The sequence below is a fragment of the Ischnura elegans genome, chromosome 7 (assembly GCF_921293095.1).
Source record: "Ischnura elegans chromosome 7, ioIscEleg1.1, whole genome shotgun sequence".
NCBI classification, from domain to species: domain Eukaryota; kingdom Metazoa; phylum Arthropoda; class Insecta; order Odonata; family Coenagrionidae; genus Ischnura; species Ischnura elegans.
The window spans coordinates 7,641,309-7,664,993 of NC_060252.1; the positions used below are offsets into that span (position 1 = coordinate 7,641,309).

General features: G+C 38.7%; 1 long non-coding RNA gene across 1 annotated transcript; it reads right to left on the bottom strand.

Moving 5' to 3' along the window:
• Positions 1 to 292: 292 nt before the first annotated feature.
• On the bottom strand, positions 293 to 22,739 carry LOC124162854. Its single transcript, XR_006865693.1, has 3 exons — positions 22,229 to 22,739; positions 7,754 to 7,867; positions 293 to 377 (listed from the first exon to the last, which is right to left on the bottom strand). It is a non-coding gene; the product is annotated as an uncharacterized LOC124162854 (long non-coding RNA).
• Positions 22,740 to 23,685: the final 946 nt, after the last annotated feature.

Genomic DNA, 23,685 nt, shown 5'->3' on the forward strand with positions numbered 1-23,685 from the left:
AACAATTTTATGATGTAACACAGTGTTTCATTGATTTCCCTATATAGCGTATAGGGGTATTAGACTAAATATTAAAACACATATTGCTTGGAATCTATGGGTGATTCAAAAAAACTAACGCCAGGTTTGGATTTGGCACATAAAAATCTATGAAGATCAGCTATTATAATAAAAAAAAATTTCAAACAATATTATTTTGTTGACCTGTGTTATTTTAGATTCGGCTATTAAGAAAAGAGTATATATACTCTTATATACATATAAAGAGTATATATGCTACTAAATGCGTTTGTCACGAGGGGCTGTCGGAGGTGATTGGGGCCCCTCGGCAAGGGCTCATTATGGGGCCCTCCTCCTTATGGGATCCGGGTCCTCTCCTGAAAATTTTAAGAAAAGTGCATGCTGGGATATGCATTTTTACGCTCTTCTGGCCCTTAAAAAAAAAACAATAAAAGTGAATAAAAAATATCAATTTCGTTTGGAAAAATACCATTAATGTGAGATTTCACTGCTTAAAAAGTTTAACAATACATAATGGTTCTATGAACTGTTCAGTGAATTTTTTCATTGAAACTGCACTGAATACTAAAAAAAATCCAAAATAACCTTAAGTTGTACGTAACTTGTTTTATATAACAATACCAAAATTTCAAAGCTTTAAGTGCGATGCGGCACGTTTTCCCGGTATCCGATTGCAAAAGTAATTTACACGATGTATTTTCTCTCCAAATGGAACAAACCTGGGGGGGGGGGCGTCCCAAAAGAAATTCGACTTTAAAAATAAGGACCACCCTAATATAAAATGTTACACATTAATAATGAAATACACTTTGTTACTTCCACAAAATTCACAGTTTCTATTTTATTACCAGTTTCGGCTATTACACCATTTTCAAATACCTAAAAAAAATAAAAAAACATAAAAATAAATGGTGTAATACACGAATATTATTCTCCGGCTCCATATATGGAGCCCTTCCACCATGTAAAAGCTTCAAGTTTCAATTTAACATGTTACACAGTGCAAACGCACCTTTACTCTGAGTATGTTATAAATAAAGCAACCAATAAACGTAGAATTCAAAAATTGAAAAAAAACTTTGGTTCAAATAATCTGAGTCACTTTCATATTGCACCTTTCATATGCGCTTCAAGATAGGCGCGAGGTTTGCGCCCCCCCGCCCCCCTCTAAGCTTGGGGTCCTCGGCGATCGCCGACCAGCAGACATGGCCACACCGCCCCTTGTTGTCACACACTGCGCTTTTTGATGGGTTTACTAAAGTCGCCACTGATGGGTAGAGGGATCAGAATTTCAGCGGGAAATAAACAATAATGAGGGCTTTTAATTGATATTTATACATATTCGTGGTCATGTGATCCATAAAATTCGTGACTTTCAAACGTAATTCCACGAGATTTGAAATGTTACCTTGTTTACATTGAGAATAAACGGATCGCTCAGCAATCATCGCCACACTGCGGCCGTTTTTGAAAACGGATTGAAATGGGCCCAAAGTGACAAAATGGAAATCATGCATCCACGAGACGAAGTGGGGACCCCTCCACGTAATTCCCTCGTCTACTACACCTCTGCCTCGCGTCTTTCACGCAGAATATTGTGTCTTCCAAAACTAACCATCAGTACTAAAGAGGCAACGGAAAATAATATAGTTTTCATGCCATAAAAGATCTTGCATGGGAGACATAGGGAGAGTTGAATACCGTTATGGATACCAATCTCAGGATTACAAAAATATGCATGTGTGCGTGCAAAATTATTTTTGTAATACCTATTTTCGTATTTTTATAAGCCTATTTAAGCATTTTTATAAGTGAGTGATTCAACCAGACTGTTGCTATGGATGAGTGAGAGCTGACCTTCACCCGAGACCAATTCCAATCCAATTTAGCCAAGAACCAAGCGAAAAGGTTCTTGGGTAGTTCACTTTTACTTATAGCACAACTTTTTTACATCAAGCAACCCGGGGTTCGTATTGCCACATTGATTGTTCTTTAATGTTATTTTATCAACCAAATCTACATAGTAAGTTTAAAAATGTGTTTTAAAGATAATTCACTCATGTTTAAAAGCCTCCCATGTCAAACCAGGAGGGCCAGTTCGTTTCCCTATTTCACGTAGCACTTGAAGGGTTTTTGTTCCTGAGGGTGAAAAGGCTTCAACCGAAATTTAAACTCCACACCCTCCCTCCGATGAGAAGCCATGCGCTTTCTCCAACAGATAGAGCAAATAGCTTTTTTTCTGTTTCATACTATAATTAGACACATGAGGTCCAACACCCTGAAGGACCATGAAAATATCAACATGATTACGTAATTTTTCAGAGAGTAATATCATAGAGTAAGTATATTCTAAGTATATTATAAGTATATACTTACTCTATGGTAATATGTAAAGAAAAGACACAGATCGGACGTGAGTGATGCGTCATCTTAATGAGGTTCGAGTGACAAACGAAGCCAATGCCGTTTTTTTAATATTGCTTGATAAATTTACTCTCCAACGAGACCTCCATCGACTGACGATTATATAAATAGTGCTTTCCTCTTGTATTTTCGTGAACTTCTACTTGAAAATCAATTATTTCGCTGGCTTTTACCGAGATTCTGGTCCAAGCGCATGAAAACTGTTGGTTAAATCTATAATATATAAATGTCATGGGGAAAAACTGATATTATGTTAGTCAACTATAAATAATTTGCAGAAAACAGAACGGAACAGAATGCAAACGTTTGTGTAGCTAGCAAATTCATGCCGTGAAATTAGGTCAGCAGCATGAAAATTCAAGAATAGCAATAGGAAATGAAGCATTTGATATATTATCAATAATATGTGTCCCTTATACTTAGTATTATTGCACTTTTTCCATTCATTAACCTAAGTTATCTGATTCATTACAAAGGCATTAAATTACGATGCAAATAAAAGGATGTATTTCAGTGGCGATTACGGCTGACACCATCGCATTTATCAGAGACTCGACTCAAATGTTGGTTTGGTTAGTGAGGATAGAGCTCACCTTTCAGTAGACCACAGACGTGCGAAATAGCACAAATTGCCGACGGGACAGACCCTTACCCTTGGACACCTCGCCCATGGGCGTGCCCAGCGAAGGACAGCGCCCCCCCGTTACCCCTTACCGTTACCCCCCCCCACCCCTTCACCTTAGAAGCAAAAATCGCAATAGTCTTTAAGTAAAATCAGTACTGAATTGAAACGAAAGCATTCAACAAATTTTCTTTAACTCCACGAAAAATGATCCCTTGATCCCACCTCATATAATTAGTAACGCGACGCTCGAAGAAACGGGTGTAGCCCACCTGTCAGGACTACTAAAGCGGCCCATACACATGGGAACATGGTTTGCCGATGGAAGACCAAGTTCGTGACAAAAAATGACGAACTTGGTTCGTTTACACTCCACACACACGGGAACTTGGTTCGTACGAACCAAGTTCGGCGAACCATGTTCCCATGTGTGTGGGCCGCTTAACCTGAAGTCGGGCTTCTTTCCCGGTCCTTACAAAGGTTCCTCATTCCTGGTATACAGAGAGAGAGAGAGATACTTTTGCCGAATCGATTCGAAATCGAGGACGGGAAGAAAATGTTCAAGACTCTCTGGGACTTTCCCTTCGGAAACCACCCCATCCGCATTCAAGATGACTCTTCTCCTGTATGGTATGGTATTTTGAGGAGGCGACCGACAGCTTAGGTCATTTGCGCCATGAGGGAAGGGTATGGAAGGAAGGGTGGAGAGAAACCTGGCGTCGGCATTAGCGTGCTCTCAACGAAAGGCGCCAAGGGGACCACGGCTTAACGTCCCATCCGACGGACGGAGTGTTGCGCTTGAATTGTTCTCCACACACAATATTCAAGCAGGGACTGGGCAGTCTCCAAAAATTCTCTGCCACCGCCGGGATTTGAACCCGAGCCCACGGGGTGGGAAGCCAACACACTTGCCACCACACCAACCGGATCCCCACTCTTCTCTTCTGTTGCTGAAAAGTGTTCGGAAAAGAATATACGCCTTGGATACCTGGTGTTGTGGGTGGACGTTGAAGGTGAAATGGACGAGAAACGAAGATTTGAGAGCGGGCCACAATGACCATCATTCATTTTTTTAAATCAGGGCGGATAACAGGAAGTGGCATATTCGCAGAAATTTCAGCGCAGATCCGAATGGTTCTAAGCATTTTTATTTCTGGGAAATATGTGGAGCGTGGTCTGTCGTCGCGTGATTACACGGAAGGCAGTGGCGGATACATATGGGGGGCGCCCCCGCCCCCTTTGCGGGGCCGCCCGCATTGCCTAGCATTGCAGAACCACAATAATAACTTTTTTATATCATAAGATGGCATTGTATTTTATACGTGTATTATCAGTTTAAATAAAAATTTGTTAAACTTTGCATGTGACTTAATTATTTGTAATTACGACAAAAGCAAAGGTAGCTACTAAAGATATCTTTTGCCCCCCCCCTTGAGTTTTTCCTTATCCGCTACCGACGGAAGGGCACGAAAACGAAGGGCAATTAGACGCACTAGACAGTCAGGGGAAGAGACGTTCACATGGGGAAAATAGGCAGGAGGATGGGAAGAAGACCACTCTGAGAGGATCGAATAGTTCATAGGCTTTGGACATCCGATGCGCACTATCTCCAGCGGAATCCTTTTATCCTTTGTAAGGAATATCTTCCATTATTATATCGCTGTATTAGTTTGAAGAAGTTATCTAACTCACGTTTTGGATATTGTGAAGTAAAGAGGCTAAACTTCTCTTTAAAGATCAAAATGAATAAGAGAACGAATTTAACAGCATTTTCTTGAGAAAAATTGAAACTTACAATCGATTAATATCAAATTCGAATTGGCTTTGTCATAAAGGAAACGGCGGAAAAATTTTATAATCGTTTTTCTACAGACTGACGTGGATGCAGTTAGAAAATATTCAGTCCATTGGATCGATATAGCTATGAATTCTGTCGCACGAGTAGCTGTGATTACTTACCTTACAGTTAATTACTAAATAGACTTACCTAATAAGGTACGCTTAAACAAAATCATATCCAAAAATATGGCTCCATCAACAATAAAGATTTGTATGTTGAATATCAAGTTAAGCGCATGCACAAACAATACTATCATATCAATCAATTATTTTTTTCTTGTATTATTCATGAAAGCAGTGCGAGGGTAAACATGGCTTAACTTGCCTGCGAGCCATCTTTTGGGTGCATTTGGCGCAATTAGCAAGTATTTCTCCCCAGTATGGGCTAAGCCACATGCACGTTGGCGTTGCCATAATGACGCATAAACTTCACACAAATGCTGCCAAGCGTAACAAACACTGCCAAATGCCTTAAAATTATATTTTCAAAATTTCAACTCAATATCATATCATTAATCGTAGCGGGCGTAACCTGGTGGAAATCCATAATCGCAGAAATAGAAGGATCAACAACTTTGCTATTTCCACATGGTAATTTATTGAGACCGACCATGGTTTCGTTACAGAGTAACATAATCAAGGTGGAACTTTTGGCCCAAGGCTTTGTACCTTGTTTTTGGAATGGATCACCTTGATAATGTTACTCTGTAACGAAACCATGGTCGGTCTCAATAAATTACTATGTGGAAATAGCAAAGTTGTTGATCCTTCTATTCCTGCCAATATGATATCGTTTATACCTTCCTCATTGGGGGTAAAGCCAGTGGCGTAGCCAAGGGGGAGGTCTGGGGGGTCCGGACCCCCCCCCCCCCTGAAATGTAAAAACACAATAACTTTGCTTCATAAAAGAAAACAAAATATTGAAAAATCACGAATTTATAAAAGATTTCTTTGACAAATGAAGGTTTTTTGATCATGAAAATTGTTGAAATTAGTTTAAAACCCTCAACTTTGTACCTTGTTTTTCAAAAATTTCCCCCATGATTTGGACCCCCTTCCGCCGAACGAAATACCTGGCTACACCACTCGGTGAAGTTAGGTCATAAGATGTTTAGTAAATAATTGAAGTTTTTCCTTCATGATATGAAAAAAATGTCACAGAAACTTAAAAACTATTTCATTAATTATGAAATTCTATATTTCATTATTTTTAAGCACTAATTTTTTATGAGATTTGGCTGAATGTAGAATTTTGAAGATGCATTAAATGCATGTAGGTTGCACACCCTCCAGGATGATGCCAAATTCTTGGTGACAGAAACGTAATAGAACATATCATTTGCAGATTCTTTCCAGAAAATTTACCGTTTTTATCATTTAAGGAGTTACATGTGGTAGACTAATAAGTGTCTAAAATAATTTTCCATTCACAATGCTTTTTAAGCTTCAGCATTACCTGGTGATTTTAAAGGCACCGTATCCTCCCTGTAATTCTTTAGACAAAATGCTAGGACACCAAATCCACCTTGACGCAATTTTAATTGCACTGGGGAGTGTAGTGTAAAGCCGTAATGTAAATTTGAGCAAACATTAAATACTGATGCCATTGCAATTTTATGATGAGTTTAGGAACGGCACAAAGGTGCACTCATTGTCAATCTATCTTGATTGTGTTTTCGGAATCCTAAATTAGTGCAGGTCGCAATTTTCTTCTTTAGGCGATAATTCGGAACAAAATTTTGATATAAATACCAATTGTAGTGTAAAAATACATTAACTGAATTGGTACTATTGCTAAACACTGCTCCCCTGCCGATCCTTAAGCTTTTGTTTTATATATATTTTTAAAATTTTATTCCAGAACCACCGAATAAAGCTCATATTGGCCTTATATAACGGGGTAGTCAACAAATTTCCAAAATACACTTACACGAACACCCATACCCAAGGGAAATCTACACAAGCGGGACTCGAACCCTCGACCTCTTGTTTGGCAGGCGAGGATTTAACCCCGCCGCGGACGAGGCTAACTGCCATACTGAGGGAACACTGAATTTTTATTTATTTAATCTTGTTTTTCTTACTTGTATGTTCATTATGGAATTTCCTTATCATTGCATAATTCAATTATTACAATCTGCTACCGCCGGTATGCAAGGCGGAGGAACTCAAAGACGATTGAATAATTTCAAATAATAGAATAACTGTGATGGTTCAATGTTGCAATGAAAAATGAGACGAATCAGCGAACATATTTGTAGTGATAAACTGAAGAGTCTTTGCTCTGACGATTGCAATGTAATTCCAACTTTCACCTTTTACAGGGAGGCTTTCCCGCACTACGGTTGTAGCTTCTTCAGGTCTCCATAAGTGTTCCCCTTGATAAGCTTGACTTCAATGTAATTCACAGATCCTAGGCTTTATCCCACGGCATATAACGTTAACTCCGTCCACAAAGCATACGTGGCGTTAGTTGAGACTTCCGACTCTAGGGATGTGCTTCCAAGAATTGGCTCGTTCGCTCAGACCCATAATCGCGTGGCAGTAATAGAATTCAGTACATGAAAGGGAAAGATTAGTCACGACAAAAAAATATTTCACTTCATTCGCCCATTCTCTGGAAAATTTTAAGCATAAAACGCGAGGTTGGTCGCCCAAATTTCTGAGTCATTACCTCTTTCCATTTCATCCACTCGTTCAAAAAGAAAAGATGATTGAAGGAAGGGATCGACCCCAATAGTGTAAACAAAGGTGAACCTCGCGAGTCCGAGCAGAAACTGAGAAGCGGTAATTGTTAACTGCTGCTGCGAAAACGTTTCTAGCAACAATTGAACTTCATTCTCTCACCTTTTCGGCGGTTTTAATTAACGGAAGGTAGTTGAAGCTTCGGGATGTAGGTGGCGCCTTGTTGTAGAAGAGGGTACGTCACTTCCGATCCAATTGCCCACGTCAACGTTTTACCTGGAACACAGAAAAAAAATTTCTTCGTGGAAATATCTATCTACATAATACCCTGCGAGCCACCTCTAGGGTGTTTGGCGGGGGGTGATCAATCACCAGCATGCAGCATGCAATTGGACTACCACATGCACACCACACCGTCCAAAAAGCGTCACGTATACTAACAAATTATACTACCATATGCTGTTAGAAATAATAATAAAATCAAGAAACATGCATTAAGTTTTACATACGTTGGCAGGCTACACTACAAGTCATGCAATCTATTTATGAGTTCTATCGCTGCCGTTATAATCTCTTATTGATCGTGGAAAAAAAGACATTCTGAACCTGTCTGTTCTACAATCTATCTCTCTTATTTTATTTACATCTACATCTACATTTACATAATACCCTGCGAGCCACCTCTAGGGTGTTTGGCAGGGGGTGAAAAATCACCAACATGCAGCATGCAAGAGGACCGCCATGATATGATCTGATTTATATGATCTGATCTTCCATAGTATGTTGACGTCCGTAAAATATGGTTAACTTCGTTAGAAAAGACACTGCTCTTGAATTTATCTAAAAGGTTTAGTCTACTTTTCAATCTACGGTCTGACAGAGATTCCCATCCGAGTTTATCTAAGAGGTCAGTTACACTAACAAGACTATCGTATCGACCTTTCACATAGCTGGCAGCTCTTCTTTGCACGCGTTCTAACTCTGTTATTAAGCCTTCTTCATGAGGGTCCCAAACACTGGCAGCGTATTCCAAATGTGGTCTAACGAAGGAAAAGTAGCTAATTTCTCTCAATTTGTCGTCACACTTTCCTAATATTCTTTTAACAAAACCCATTTTACGATTAGCTTGACCGGTTATTTCTCGAATATGTTTATCGCACGATAGATCATTATTGAGTCTAACTGCTAGATATTTCACGGATTCAACAGTCTCTAATTGGGTACCCCGAATTATATAGCTACGTTTTAGGTAGTTATTCTTCCTCCAGAAATTCATTACGACGCATTTTTCTTCAAATTTAATTCTAAGTACCATGCATCGCAGGCACGCTTGGATAGCAGCAAGGTCATTCGTTAGTTCATCTATATCTTTGCTGGAACGGATTTCTCTGTAAACTACAGCGTCGTCTGCAAATAATCGTAACTTACTGCGTTCTACTTCGCGAATGTCGTTTATATAAAGAAGGAATAGGAGTGGGCCTATGACACTACCCTGAGGGACGCCAGAAGTGACTCAAACCTCTTTGGAGACTGCACCGTCTAATACTACTCTTTCGACGCGGTCGTTTAAAGGTTCTCTTATCCAGGAAATGACATCTTCATCTATACCATAAGATTTCAGTTTTATTATTAACTTTTCGTGGGTTACTTTATCAAATGCCTTTTTGAAATCAAGAAAAATCGCGTCTACTGGAATGTTGTCTTCTCCGGAGAGAAGATTTCACATTACATTGAAAAGCAAAGTCTGAATGGATCTCCCTTACATAACCTAAAAAAAATTCAAGAAAATAAAGTATTCAAAAAGTCACGAAAGAGGGCCTTGTAAGTAAGAGTAATACGTGCCTCTAGCGGAAAGCGCAGCTCTTGATAAGTAGGTAGTACCAGCGCCACAACACTCATTCCCACACCACATTTATGTAATATAAAATTACTCTTAATAAAGTGTGAATCAACGCATATTTTGAGTTCTGCCGTGAAATTCGTGCAAACATCAGTAAAAAATCTCAATATATCTGAAAGCATTTTAAACTGCGAAGCTCTTTCAACGTCAATAAATTAATGCGAACTGGTTACATTCGCATAAATTCACATGGCGATAAAGTATTACACATTTTCATTTTTGGATTCGAAATTACATTAATGCATGTAGTAAAACGGGGGAAAAGCATTATTCCCAGTAAATTTTTACTTTAATACTTAAATGAATCATGGCTCATGCTTGACGCACAATTTCAACCTTCTCTTGGAATATACGGATAGGTTTAAGAATTAGATGTCCTCCTTTCATATTCTCAATATTATATTTATGCATATAACATTTCATAGAGCATTGGTCTGTTATTTGTTTAAGTTAATTTAGAAACATGTAAGTCAAACGTTTGGGAACTTCATTTTTCCATCATCAAGGCGGTATGAAAATTTGAGAAAAAATAACTGATATGAAAAATGTAAAAGGTTTCAGTTATGTCTCACAAAATTTTAGAGAACAAAAAATACGAATGAAATATACCTGTACTTAAGCAGATAAGAGATTTTTCCCAAACCAACCTTTTATGTAAAGAGTTTACAGGGTTGATAAACAATTACTAAGCTACTCGGTTAGATGACGATTTTCATTGGTAAAAGTTATTATGAATTTTACTTATATTATGTATGTCAGATTTCGTTTTGCATTTTTATTTTTGCCTTTTAACCAGTTAACTGAAGGAGCTTCAGAGAGGATCGTTATGTAAGAGTTTAAAGAAAAGGTTAGTGAAGTGTTTGACTTGGACTGTAGCGCTCTACGGTGCGGAAACGTTGACATTGAGGAAAGACGACGAGAGAAAATTGGAGGCATTCGAGATGTGGGCATGGAGAAAAATGGAGAGGGTGAAATGGACGGAGAGGAAAAGGAACGACGAAGTGCTGGATATGGTTGGCGAGGAGAGGCAGCTTTTAGATGAGATACGGAGGAGACAGAAGGTATGGATGGAGTTAGTGCTTAGCGGGGAGGGGATGTTGAAAATGGTGTTAGAGGGTAGAATGTTAGGGAAACGAGGGAGGGGAAGGAAAAGAATAGGATTTTTAGATAGAATAAAACGGAGTAGGCCTTATATTGAATTGAAGAAGTTAGCGCTGGGAGGAAATGGAGGCTCCCAGATCACTTCTTTAGAACTCCATGGAAACCGACCTTAATCGGTAGAACACTATAGGTAATAATAATAACCAGTTAAACCATTTCCTTAAATTTTTTTATAATTATAACATTGAGATTACCATGGCCAATTTTTAAGTGACGATATGGGAAATTTTAGATGTCCAGCAGCGACGCTTTTCACCAAGGCCCTGAGCCCCCTCTTTGAGATTTGGTAGTCATTGCTAACATAAGATGAAGAGAGATAATACGTTCTCCGGAGCGACAATTGCGGTGCTCAAGGAAGATGATGGGAGGCCGTAATTCCGATAACGGCCGAGGATGTCGCCTCGGGTGGGAGAGTCCACGCAAGGTCGGTAAAAGCCAGGTCGTGTCACGCACTTGACCAATGTAATCCGCCATCTTGAGTCTCTAGCGCGGCGGGAATTCAAATTTTACGTGCATTTAAACGGGAGACATAGGTAAAAGGAAACACGGTTTTCTCACAACGTAATCAATGCAGGGAAGTGAAAGTTTTGTTATAGATAGTTAATAAAATGAAAATTTATGATACGTCTGTATTTTGAGTCTATGGTCCACGGTTCGACTCTGGAAAAATTGTCAACTCACGGGAAAAATAAATTTCGCACTGCAGCGCTCTGGATGCATGGGTTGTAAGGCACCATGTCTTACTTCCTTATTTAGGAAGTCTGGTACATGAAAGTTTCTATGGTTATAGAAAATTATAATATACTTGCGAACACGGGCAGTTTTTGACACTGAAGACCTCGGTTCGACTCTGGAAAAATTGTCAACCCACGCGACAAAAATGTCTTACTTCAGCGCTCCGGGTGCATAGGTACAAGGAACAATGTTTTATTCCTTTATTTATGAAGTTAGATTCATGAAATCATCCAAGATTATAGAAAATTATAGTTTACTTAATAATACGGCCGGTTTTTTAGTCTGACGACCTCGATTTGACTCTGAAAAAATTTACAAGCCAAGCGAAATAAAATACGCTCTACAGCGCTCCGTGTGTATAGGTACAAAGAACCATGTCTCACTTCCTTAATTAGGAAGTCAGGTGCATGATATTTTCCATGATCAAAGGAAATTATAGTATACTTGATAATACGGGCGGATTTTGACCCTGAAGACCTCGGTACGACTCTGGAAAAATTCCCAACCCACGCGACAAAATTTTTCTTAATTCAGCGTTCCGAGTGCATAGGTACAAGGAACCATGTTTTATTCCCTTACTTATCAAGTTAAATTCATGAAATCTTCCAAAAAGATAGGGAATTATAGTCTACTTGATAATGCGGGTGGCATTTTACCCTAAAGACCTCGGTTCGACTCTGAAAAAATTTCCAACCCACGCGACAAACATTTTCTTACTTCAGCGCTCCGGGTGAATAGGTACAAGGAACCATGTTTTATTCCCTTATTTATGAAGTTAGATTCATGAAAAATTCCAAAGTGATAGTAAATTATAGTATACTTGATAATACGGGCAGATATTTAGTCTGAGGACCTTGATTTGATTTTTTAAAAATGCCCAAATCAAGCGAAAAAAAAATTCGTTCTACAGCGCTCCGTGTGTATAGGTACAAGGAACCATGTCTCACTTCCTTAATTAGGAAGTCAGGTGCATGAAATTTTTACATGGTCGTATGGAATTATAGTATACTTCATAATACGGGCGGTTTTTGACCCTGAGGATCTCGGTTCGACTCTGAAAAAATCCCCAACCCACGCGAAAAAAAAATTTCGCCCTACAGCGCACCGGGTGCATAGGTATAAGGAACCATGTCTCATTTCCATATTTAGGAACTCAGGTTCATGACATTTTACACGGCCATAGGGAATTATAGTATACTTCCTAATCTGGGCGGTTGTTTAGTCTCAGGGCCTTGTTTCAACCCTGAAAAAATGTCCAACTCACGCGACAAAACATTCCCATCATAGTGCTCTGTGTTAATAGTTTCTAATGTATCTAGATTTTTCTACTTTATTTTGAAAGTAAGGTGCATGGAATTTTCCATGGCCATAGGCAATTATACACTTTGCTCTACCGCATAGGTTCTAGGATTCACTAATTACTTTCTTTTTCCGGATTGATTACTAATATATTAGGGTTTCAGCATAGATATAATAATAATAGGGTAGTTTCCTTCATCAAAGAAAACGAAAGGCATTGATTGCGATTCGTTACCCACCATTAGTGTATTCATAATACACAAATTATTTGGTTTTTGAAATACCGGTTTAGACGAATGGCAAGGGTCAAATTTTATCCTCATTTGAAAAAGGCCAGATTGGCGCCCATGCGATGCCACTCCACGTGACGTCACAGGGACCTTTTTCTATACGAGAAGATAGGAGTTATACATCGTCTGAGGTTACCAATGCATGCATGAGGCACAGAGCTCAGGGAAACATGTCTTAATCATCACCTACTAAAACTGGCTAAGGTCGGAAAGTTTTCTTCGTTTGATAAGGTACTAATAAACCTTTTTTAAGCCAAGCTCTACCATTCAGCAAGGCACTCAGCTACCCGCTGGCAGCCTGCGACGTATCAGCGCTAAGCCTCGCCTCAAGGTCACCTCACCGGGCGGGAGGGGGAACCAGAAATACGACGTACGGAGATATTTCCCGGCATTCATACTTGAGCGTCGCGTTTTCGCGCGCTTGAAAATTTTCACTTTTCATTTAATCGCGAAAAATAGATATTGTCATTTAAAAATCTAAAAGCGTGAAATACGTACTCCAGGAGTAATAATCTTTCGATTAAGGCAATAAAAAAATAATAGGAAACCACCCTATTATTCTTTTTGGTCCCATGACTTTACATTGTTAAATATAGTACAAGTCAATACAAAAAATACATACACATTTGAAGCTTATTTGTGCTAAAATAGCTTTTGTTAACAAGGAAGAGTTTCAGATTGTAGTTGAAATTTGCCCTCGTAGGAGCATTTTTTAAGCATGAAGGCAGGGCATTACAGACCTTGGTAGGTATATGAATATATATACGTAGAAGGCAACGTTAGGCTATGTATGTGCTTCAATACCTCATTTTCTGTTACCGGAAAGAGGGCCATTGAGGACCTTATATGTTGACAGGGGTCAGTATTAAAGCTGTCCCAACATATTATTGAATTCTGCATGCATAGGGGCACATTGGCGAGGTACTGATTGGCAAACACTGCCATTTGCATGGGATCGGTTTTTATTACTTACCATGATATTTTGGTCGGGTTTTTCGCCAGACTGATAACTCTACTGTAATATGATTTCTTAGTTCGTAATACAAGGTCCCTGTACATTTTTTAAACTCAAAATGATATGATTTCTCCATATGATAATAATATACTCTCATTGAATGCTTATTAATTGTCTTAAGTTGAGGCCTATGTTGATTAGTTAGAAATTGTAAATATTGCCAATCCCAATAATAAATGTAATACTAGAATAATCCGCATGCAAATATTCCAAGAATCATGGCAAATAATGTGACACAGTAATGTCAGTGTGCATTCAGGTGAGCCTTTAGGTACATTTAAGATTTTACAAATAACTGCAATAAATGAATACACATCAGAGCATTAATTAGAATAGGATGGATTCCAAACTCAATCACTGATTTTGAGGCAGCAAATGCTGCACGAAGGAAATGCATTCCAAATTGAGCAATTAGACTCAGACAATTAACAACAATGACAAGACAATCATGGATGTAAATAACTGAAGCAAAAAGCGCGATGTTATTGTACATTTCCATTTGTTTCTTCTGCAATCTATCGACCACAGAGCCATTCTTTTAGGATCAGAAGGAAAACGAAATATTCTTACTCCGTTTTTCGTGGAATTGGAGCAATGCGGAGCAATGCAACACACAATTTTTTGAAATTAATTCACATGCCCTATGCTAACACCATGTAAACAACAGACAGGCGGGAACCAAGATGGGAGCGTGTCACGACCTGGCTTTTACCGACCTTGAGTCCACGTGCCGCGGTGACTGATGGGAAGGAATTAGCAGCGCCAAAGGGTCGCCTGCGAAAACGAGCCACATCCTCAGCGCATCCCTTGCGTCGCGTAAAAGACGCGCGTGTCTTTGCGAGTCATGCGAATATTTCATAAGAGGTGCTTGCATGCATATGCCAAGGGGCGATATCAGCGTACATCGCGATTGCGAGGAAACGCAATGTTAATAATAATAATACATTCATTTATTGTTCTAGAATCCTGAACTCCTTTGGAACATCGTATCAATTTTTTACCGGATTGTAAAAATTTATCAAGCTGTGCGTTGACAACAGACATAAGTGTAACAAAGGAATCCTGGAGAAATATGAAAAAAGGACTGAATTTATTCTTCTAATACTAGATGAAAATTGAACGTATCAATAAAAAATCAATCAACAAACTCAGTCAGTAAAAATGAACTCATTCAACATTCATGGGCCACTGAAGAGTAAGTGTGCGATACTCTTTAATATTTCCAGAGAAGCGCTGTCTTTTACATGTTTCGGCAAATCATCGGCAGTTTTAAGGCAACAACGGTAAATGATTTTTGGACAGCAGTGTCCCTGAACTGGAGGGCATGCAAAAATAACACGTGTCTTGTCTTTTTACAACATTCGTGATTTTACAAATTTGGAGAAATTTTTCAATTAAATTCATAGGGCTTCCACAGTTGAGGAGATTGAACATGAAAAAAAATACATGTTGCATTTTCACCTTGATTTGAGATCAAGCCAGGATAACCTTTAAAATGCGGAGTAATGTGTCGCAGACATAATATGTATAATAATAAGGGATGCGTGAAAATCGCAAATGCGATATAGATGCGATGTGCGCAAATAAATGCGACATAGATGCGATGACTGGACTGCTACGATATTTTTACGCAATCAACACCAACCTTTTCGACGGAAAAATTCGTACACTTTGTGCCGAGCGCAGTTTATATGCTCCGCCGACACTCACCGCTTAAAGGATGTGAGCGACTGGCCAGCTGGTAGTTGGCTGGGACTCTACGTGGCCGCGGGCAAGCTACACCTCCGCCACTATGCGTCTTATTACTTAATTTATTATTGTTCTACAACATAATTATTTAAAATATTCTTTATTTTGTCATATACATGTGTTTCACTACATTTTATCGTCATCTACCTCATTATGAAAATATAAAAAAACGCTACAAAATGCGATAAACTGTTATTGAAAGTGCGATAAAATAAAAATGAAAATGCGATTTTCACGTATATCTAATAATAATATATAGTAATATGTTACAGATATAATGTTGGAGAATGTCATCAGGCTTAAAAAAATAAACCCCATTAATATATCAAAAAAAAATGCGTCTGCTTCACCGCACGCACAGTGTATCCAAAAACATTCCCCAGGAAATGGAGTGGCACCACATACGCTGGTGGACAATTTTTGATTTCCATTGTTGCTCTATATTATTCCAAGGTCACGCCAATGGAGATCGAAAATCTAACTCCTTAATGCACAATGCTATAATCATGATCACTAACGTCCACCGCGGAAGGAAAAGCAGGTACTTAAAATAAAATTAAACATGTAAAAACCACTCTGAGAACGCCACAAGTTCTGTGAAAAGGATGTATTCTAAATGTATAAAATTATAGAAAACCCACCTTAGAATAATCATAGTAAGTGAGCTAAAGTGGGTATTTTGGTGGCAAATATGTAAATTGCTTCATCTTATACGAGATTTGTTCATCCGATTAACTAGGTTAATTGAGCATACCGCCAAATATCCACGTCTTTTAATGAATTAAAAAAAAAATAGCTACAAATATCGATTTGGATTGACGAAAAACTTAGTTTCACAGTTTCTAAGTGGTCATTGGAAAAAAAATGGTAAGGTCTAAACGCCATCTATTATTCAGCAAACTGCAGCACACAAAGTTTTGGCCTGTTGTTATAGTCACATCGATGCCTTTTCCGGAATGTATGCGCCAATGTATTCCAACAACGAATTTCCATATTATGCTCACGATATTTTTCACTCCCAGGTGTCTTCTTCAACAATTCACAGTTAGAATTAACAAAATACGGCTGCAAAGCGCACTAAAAAAATGACTGCGACGCTGCGCATCCCTACAGTTTCACACGAACTTTCCCGTGATTTCAAAAAACGATCAACCGCCTTCACGCTGATTTATCAGGTCCTGCGCTAATGTATTCCAACAACGATGTAAGAATGACCTACGACCACTAAAATCTCACGAAAAGTGCTCAGTACGAATGATTCATTGCTATTTTGTCCATTAACTTGTCTTTATTTTACTTCGGTTACGTCGTCGCAACGAGAACATGGAATAATGTGTCACAAGAGCAGAAACTGAAATGTCAACGATAGCCGTAACGATTGTGGTGCCGTTCAATTCGTAGGGATAATTTTTTGTTCGATCCACTTTTCACACCTTAAATTATCCGATATTTTGGTAGAGTAGGCAAAATATTTTTGAATAGCCAATTTCCCTGGCGATGGGGTAGCTCGCGGCGGGTAGACGCATGAAGCTTCGGACTACGCTAGAGACTTGTGGACTTAGAGAAAGCATATGACAACGTGGATTGGAGCACAATGCTTGGAATCCTAAAGGAAATTGGGGTTCTTTATAATGACAGAAGAATCATCCACAGTTTATACAAAAACCAAGTAGCGGTGATAAAATCAGGGCCCAGCTGTGAAGAAGCAAGAATTAGGAAAGGAGTGCGACAAGGCTGTACATGGTCACCCGTAATTTTCAACGTTTACATTGAGAAAGCCATTAATGAAATCAAAGAAAATGCATTGGGAGTGAATATCCACGGAGAAAAAATTAGCATGCTAAGATTTGCCGATGACATAGCCGTTATAGCAGAAACAGAGAAGGATTTGAAAAATATTCTTGTTAATATGGGTAGGGTAATGGGTAGATATCAACTGAAAATAAGCACGAAGAAAACCAATATCTTAGTATGCAGCATCAGAGAAGAAGTCAAGACTAACATCAAAATAGGGAAGCAAAAACTGATGGAGGTGGATGAATTCTGTTATTTGGGAAGTAAGATAACTAATGACGGAAGAAGTAAGAAAGAAATTATCAGCAGAATAGCCCTGGCGAAGAGAGCATTCCACCAAAAGAGAGACCTGCTTACAAAGGGAAACTTAAATATGGAAGTAAAGAAACAATTTATAAGAACCTACATTTGGAGTATGCTCCTATACGGAAGTGAGGCATGGACAATGACCGCTGCGGAGAAAGCAAGGATAGAGGCCTTCGAAATGTGGTGCTACAGAAGAATGATGAAAATCAAATGGATCGACCGAATTAGTAACGAGGAAGTCCTAAGGTGAGTAGGAGAGAAGAGAAGCCTCATGAAAACCTTAATAAGAAGACGGAACAACCTTATAGGCCACATCTTGAGATATGGTGGCCTGATGAAGACAATCGTGGCAAGGGCAAGTGGCAAGGGCAAGTGGCAAGGGCAAGTGGAAGGCAAGAATGGAAAAGGAAGACCTCGAACAAAATATATGGAACAAGTAAATAGAGATGTGAAAGAGAAGAAATACGTAGGTGTGAAAAGATTAGCTGATAGGATGGAGGGGAGAGCTGCGTCAAACCAATCCTAGGATTGTTGACCAATGATGATGAGGCAAAATATGAGATTCTGGTCATTATTTGTAAGGTAATGAGTAAATATCATCTGCAAATTAACGCAAAGAAAGCCAGATATTGGTATGCAGCAGCAAGGGCTTACACAGGATCATTACTAAAGGGGGGGCAAGCCATTGTCTGGGGCAGAGGGGGGCAAGCTATGGGATTTATGAGATTATTTCCTCGAAAAAATAGTTTTAATTTAGTTACATATCTTAAACTAATACATATCATTTTTCGTGGGTTTAAAGAAAATTTGTTGAATACTTCCGTTTCAATTCAGTACTGATTTTACTTAAAGACTTTTGCGATTTTTGCTTATTGGGGGGGGGCCGCTGCTCCCCACCTGCCCCTCGCTGGGTACGCCCATGTGCAGCAGAAGAGAAGAAGTCAAAACTAATATTAAAATAGGGAAACAAAAACTGGAAAAGGTGGATGAAATCTGTTATTTGTGAATCAGAATTACCGGCGATGGAAAATTCAAGAAAGAAATTATCAGCAGAATAGCCTAAGAAAAGAGAGCATTCCACTGAAAGAAATATCTACTACTACAGCGAGAAATTTTAACTTAGAAGTAAGGAAACCGTGTATAACAACATATTTTTGGAGTATGCTCCTTAATGAGAAGACGGAGAAACCTAATCAGCCACGTATTGAGACATTATGGCCTGATGAAGACAATCGTCGAGGGACAAGTAGGAGGCAAGAACGGGAAAGTAACACCTCGAACGAAATACACAGGAACAGGTAAAGAAGGATGTGAAAGTGAATAAATACGTAAAGGTGTGAAAAGATTAACTGGTGGAAGAATTACTGGAGATAAATGGAGAACTGCGTCAAATCAATCTTAGGATTGTTGACTAGAGAAGATGATGAGGTAAAATACCTTTTTTATAGATTATTATTTATTCGAAATCCATGGCAATATAATATTTCCCATGCACCTTATAAAGAATGCACGCAGGTACAGTGGGATGCAAAAGTATTGCAGCAAATGGAGCGGCGCCACTTTCGCCGCAGTTTTGAAATCGAGTTTCGGTATTTTCTATTGCACCAGTGGGAGGGAAATTTGAACAACATTCCCACTTCCCACAATATTTGTATAACAACATGATTAAAGGGAAATGTATATGGGATATGCGCAGTGTTTAATACCACATAAATTGTGCAGCTCATGCTAGATAATAAATCTACGTCCAGAACGTCACTTTACTTCCTCTCGTAAGTTGGCCGATCCGTCGAAGTATATTGTCTTACAATTAAAGCTGAAGCTTTTCGATCAGCGATAGCGAACAAAACATACACATGAAATATCCGCCGCAATATCACAGCAAATAATGCCACTGAGTGTTAAATTCAGTTTGATTTAGTGACACTAGAAGACTGGTTCATTCCCTTTCCTGGCAAAGCTCGTAATGAATCCCCTTCGGAGTCAACGAGTGAGATGGACTAGTGGACTAGTTAAAGAGAAGACTTACTACTGTAGTAATCCGAAGTCGGTGTTTCGAACCTCCCTGCAATATTTTTTTTTCAGTTACATGGTATGGCAGTAACAATTTTTTAAATCCACTTTAACGCATATTAACTTATTCAAACACTGCTGTCGTTACAAAATTTTTAATGGAGAAAATTCTCTTTTTGCTCTCCGCAGATATCATTTCCTATCTTTGGATTCATATTTGGACTAACCGTTTACCTCTTACCAATACTTGGCTCCGTAGCCTAGTAGGTCTATACTGTGCGCTGTAACTTCATGAGAATCTTGCGAGGGATCAAGTCCGAAGCATTAATTTTTTTCATTTTTGTAAACATAATAAATGCAGGAGAATGCAATTTATTTTATCAACATAATAATGGTGGTGACTAAGAAAAATTCAATACTGAATTTTTTTAAGAAGTAAAGTTTTCTAAATGTAAAGTCCGAGGAAATCCACACATACGTAAATCCTCGCATCACATGAAATTTAGGAGCAGTAATGCAGGGAAATGACAAAAATACAAAACGCTTACGCCAGGGAAAGCTATTATATCTAAATTAATTAGCACTTTCATAGTGATACACTCATCTTATACACAGCGAGGAAAAGAACCGACCGAAAGGTAATATAAAAAATATGACATTAACTTTGTCGCAATTAATTTTCATAGCGTTATAAACAAGAGTGCTAAAATCGGGTGTAAATTTCAGGACGTAGACGTGGTCATAGGAACAGAGAGTTGACTTATGAAGGATATAAGTGACAGCGAGGTTTTCCCTCAAGTATTTAAAGATCTACAATTGCAATCGACACGATGGGATAGGTGGTGGAGTTTTTCTAGCAGTTTAATCACACAGCGGCCCCCATGTATTCACTTATATTGAAATAGAAAGTTTATGGTGCACAATTAATCAAAGAAATAATATTATTTTCCAATTAGAAAATCAAATATCTGCATTTAATTTTTTCAATCTCCCATCTATAAGTTTTGATTCTTACACTCTAAAACCTAAATCAAGGAATATAAAAATCACCGACATCTTAGTGAGCGTACTAGCAAATCACTCACTTGCACAAGTAGTTGACAAGCTCGCAAGAGGAAATAAAATTCCACCATTATTCAGTAAGCCATCCTAAGTTGATAAAACAAATTGGTGACATAGACGGTATATGTGATCACAGAGTAATTTTTGCAGCCTTAAAAATTGGAATAGAGCCATCTGTAAAACCAAAACGGAATATTTCATTTCGGGTACTTTTTGGGGTAAACATAAAGGCATCAGATGAAGTGAAGTATCTAGGAGTTACGATGGCTTCGAACCTATTGCTGGGAACACACAAAAAATATTTGTTCAGAGCCCTGAAGAAGTTAGCATTCGTCCAGCGTATTGTGTATTTCGCACTCGTCCGACCATATCTTAAATATGCAACGAGGATATGGGATGCGGTGTAGAAAGATTTAATTGTTGAACTTAATAAAACACATAGGAAAGCTGTGAGATTAGTCAAAAACTGCCACGGGTGTGCAGGAAGCTTAACATAAATGTTTAGCGCATTACGTTAGGAGCCGCTAGAGACCGAAGACTACGAGCCAAGCTTATATTGCTTGAGCAATTGAGAATGGATATCTTTAACAGTGACACGGAGAACATGATATTAGAACGCCACTACATTTCCGGGTGCGACAGAAACGACAAATTAAGAGAGATATTTTGCCGAACGGATAGGTGTGGGAATTCGTTTTTCAGGGACTCAAAAACAGAATATATGTATATTATTGTTTTATTTATTAAGGCCATCTTTCTTGTTTTTAAGCATCTCTTTTAAAGGCTTAAGGGGAGGTCCCCCCCACCATGGCTACCAAACTAACAGGAGAGTTGCAACATGCCAATGCCAAGGCCGATTGGTGAAGGCATTTAAATAAACAAAACAAATTTATCATTACTTTCCTTTACCATGAGCAAGTTCCAAAAAGATAATTTCAATCAACTATCTGGAATAACAATAACGAGAGAGTTAATTTAATTTTATTTAAGAATTTTTGTAAAGTTTATTAAAGAATATTAATTAATTAAATTTGAGAAATGAATTTAAACTTTCCATATTGGGTTTTCACCCTGATAAAAATAAACTTCCTCATTGTGGGTAAAAGAAAGGTAAATGAAGGGTAGTAGCCATCATGGTGGGTAGTTACCCTTGTTCAACCCACGCTCTACACTCCGTGGAGGGTAAGGGAAGGGAAGGACAAACCTTCTCTTACCCTTCCTGGGAACTCCTTTGGTTTCCATCCATCTACCCTGCATTAAGGGAAGGGTAGGCCTATACTTCTTCTACCCTTCCTGGGAACTATTTCGCTTACCATTCGTCTATCCTTCATCCAACATCTATTGAGTGTAAGGGAAGAGTATACCCTTCCTTGGGACTCCTTCCCCTGCCATCCGACTGCCCTTCCTCTACACTCAATTAACGGTAAGGCTTGTGTAGGACTATCCTTCGTCCATCCTTCCTTGGAACCTCTTCTCTGTAAAATAACATAAAAAGCCTTTGATAGCAAATCAAGACGGGATGCACAACAAATATTTAAAAGTCCTCTAAGGGAAAGTAGTTGCTATAATTGTGTGAAAAGGACCTATGTTTCTATGTGGCTGTCAAGGAGACATGGCGAGAGTGATGTTCGGGATTTGAATGCCGATGTTATTTTCTGAAACAAATAAATAAATATATAGGCAAGGCTACCTTGGCAGCCGTGAGTGTTAAGGTCTCACGGGGTGTGGGTCCCGGATTCAAGTCCACACGAAGGGTAATTTTTTTCTGTCTTCTAATTTTAGAAATCACTGTTACAACTCATCCCCATTCGTTTAATTTAGTTGCGATAATTATGTTGCGATTTTTATTTTCATATTAGTTTATGGATGTTTAGTTTTCATATTAGTCCTACCCTTCCTTTAGAATGGCCTAACCCTTCCTCTACCTTTACCCTGCACTCCAGGAAGGATAGAGCCTACCCGTCAATGTTCTAAAATACGCTTCGTCTATCCTTGCTAAAGGGTATAGGAAGGGTAGTTTTAAGAATCAGAAATAAAAAGATAACTGAGATAGATTTATATGTAGTGAGCCAGATATAATTGCAACAATAAAAAGCAATTTTTTAAGATGGATTTCATCATCATCTGGAGTTTTGCCTGTTGGCAGGTCCTTTGCGCCAACGCTGTCTCCATTATTTCCTGTTTCTGGCCATTTCTTTTTAGTCGCTATATTTTCCCATCTTTAAACTGTCAACTAACAGCCGGTATGATAAAATTGCCTGTTAACTGTAGACCAATTGATAAGACAAGTGACTGACCAAGACTGCGTTTGTGAGATCAAGTGCCAAAGGATGTAAGGAGATGTGGACTGGAAATAGAAATGACAGAAGAGTGAATGCGGTTCGTTTGCGAGGCCAAAAACCATCATGGGTTCACATGGCCACACGAGTGAGTAAGTTATGTGGGAATCCATAAGCTCCTCAGGCCAGCAATGGGAGGGAGAGATGGAACAAGAAAGAGAAAATAACAGTTTCATAAATACTGGTCAAAAGTAAGAAAAGCTTACTTTTTTGTTTTGTCTATTTACTGCATCTTACACTCCCAACAGGTATGAGGCCAGCAATTTTCTCCTGGGGAGCTTAGCAATTCCTACACTAGAAAATCGTACACAGCATTAAACCAGTTACACATATTTTTCATTAGAATCTTGCTGAAAGTTAAATTCGAAGTTTTTTTGCAGACATTAGATATGGAATATAACTAATTAGGCGACGGCAAAACTACACATAGG